Here is a 2,311-nt window from a genome sequence, read left to right as displayed (position 1 = left end):
GTGTCACATTCCTCATGTCAAGTCACTCCTGAACCGGAGATGTCTGAAGAGTCTCACCTGGAGAAGGAAAACTGGATCATTGCTCATAATTCCAAGCTGCTTGTAGTCCAGTGTGAAGTGTCCACAGTCACTGATGGTTTGGGTGCTGTGTCATCTGCTGCTGTTGGTCCACTGGGTTTTATCAAGTCAAAAGTCAACACAGCGTCTACCAGGAGATTTTAGAGCACTTCATGCTTGTGTTTGCTGACCAGCTTTATGAAGATGCTTCTGTGTGTGGTGGCTCTTGATGCTCTGACTCCAGCCTCAGACCACTCCCTGTGAAGTTCCACCAAGTTCTTGAATCGGTTTTGCATGACAGTCTTCTCAAGGCTGTGGTCATTTCTGCTGCTTGTGCACCTTTTGCTGCCACACTTTGTCCTTCAGTCAACTTTCCATGAATCTACTTTGATCTAGCACTCTGTGAACAGCCAGCCCTTTTAGCAATGATCCTCTGTGGCTTACCCTCCTTGTGGAGGGATTCACTGAGTGTCTTCTGGACAACTGTCAACTCAGCAGTCTTCATCATGATTGTGGTAGTGTGTACTGAACCTGACTGACAGATTTATGGGAATTACTCAAATTTGAAATGAAATATTGTAATATTTCAAGATATGTTTTTTCATTTTTTTGAGCTATAGTTGTATCTAAATTAAAATTTGAAAAAAAAAAAAAAAAGCTTTAAACATTTTTAGTTTACATATAATGAGTCTAGAAAATACACAGATGTGACTTCCTGAAAGAGCTGACAAAAAAATATTGAGTTTTTCCACCACATTCTAATTTTTTTTAGATGCCCCTGTTTTTACTCATGGTCTATTGGCAGATTAATCTTCTTTTGTCCACCATTTATTAAATATTTTTTGATTGTCCAAAACAAGTTAGTACGGTTTGGTGAAGATTCTACTTATCTGTTGAGATTTAGGTGAGATATTGTGTATAATGTATTTCAACTGTTGCATTATTCCACAGGAGAAGTGACTCTAGCAGAGGCAGAGAGCTCCAAGGGTACAAGCAGAAAGGTTTCTGGTGAGTTTTTGATTCAAGCACCTTGAGTGTGGTCCTGTTCATGTTACTCCAGGCCTGTAAAGAGATAAAGCACCCTGGAGCTCTAGATGAAACTGACATTTATTTGCATACACACTGGCTTTCTTTTCCCTTTTATTAAGAGACAACAATTTTTTTCATTATTGAGGTGCATTAAAGACAATACAAAATGAAAAGCTTGCCATGTTGATTATTTTAAATACATATTATGCCAAGCTTAGCAACACATTTCAATACTAAAGCCAGTTATCAGGTTGTCAGTCAGCAGTAACCATGGGCATTCTTCAGGAAAAGCTCAATTTTCTAGTTTAACATGATGTAATTTTAAATCTAATGTAAACTTTAGTAAATATTTTATTAACCTGGAAACAAACAAAAACATTTATGCTATACTTAGGTGTATTACTTGTTTTCTCGAAAAGAAAATGACATTTTGTTGTGATTATTGCAGTGCCCAGACGAAGGATAACTGTAAAAAGGCCATGGAGCACAAAAGAAGTCAGTGCTGTTATGAAGCATTTCAAAAGTGACATTTCCAAGGGAATTCTCACAACAAAGACAGAATGTAAGCAGTGTAAAGTTGCAGAGGATCCTGTTCTAAGAGAAAGAACAATTCAAAATATTAGAGATTTTGTGAGAAACAGAGGTTTGATGTTGAAAAAAAAAGTTGAAGGGGAGATTAGTATGCATTGTGCAGTAGAGTTTGTTCTGTTCAAGACTGACTAGGGTTGACCCCTGATATTATATCCAATTTTAATGTTCATTCACTTTGGAGGGATGCATTAGACATCCAGTTATTTTTCTTTTTTGTTGCCTTAATTTAGAGCTAATAGCTGTAGCTGCCCAAAATGGTATTCATGGAGCCTAAGTGTGACCCAGTGGATTAAAGGAACAGCTGAGTGGACAACAGTTTATGGAAGCAATAAAATATTGTAATGAATTATTTTCCCTTTGTGTTTTGTCTCTCAGTGTTAAGACATTATATATATTTACTAATGGAAAGTTTTGTATTTTGAGGACAAATGTGTACCTCGTGTTTATTGAAAAAATTGGTAGATCTACAGGTACAGCTCAAAAAATTTGAAAATCATGAAAAAATTCAATATTTGTTGTCATTCATTTCAGAAAGTGAAACCCATATATTATATAGACTCATTAGAAATAGAGTGAAATATTTCAAGTCTTATTTCTTAAAATTTTGATGATTGTGTCTTACAGATGATGAAAA

The 2,311-nt window shown here is 35.9% G+C and overlaps 1 long non-coding RNA gene across 1 annotated transcript; it reads left to right on the top strand.

The window, feature by feature from the left end:
* The first annotated feature begins 927 nt into the window (after positions 1-927).
* Positions 928-2,028, top strand: LOC115428825 (uncharacterized). The gene is made up of 2 exons (XR_003936699.1): positions 928-1,065; positions 1,535-2,028. It is a non-coding gene; the product is annotated as an uncharacterized LOC115428825 (long non-coding RNA).
* Positions 2,029-2,311: the final 283 nt, after the last annotated feature.

The sequence above is a fragment of the Sphaeramia orbicularis genome, chromosome 11 (assembly GCF_902148855.1).
Source record: "Sphaeramia orbicularis chromosome 11, fSphaOr1.1, whole genome shotgun sequence".
NCBI lineage: Eukaryota > Metazoa > Chordata > Actinopteri > Kurtiformes > Apogonidae > Sphaeramia > Sphaeramia orbicularis.
This window is presented reverse-complemented; position numbering and strand designations above follow the sequence as displayed.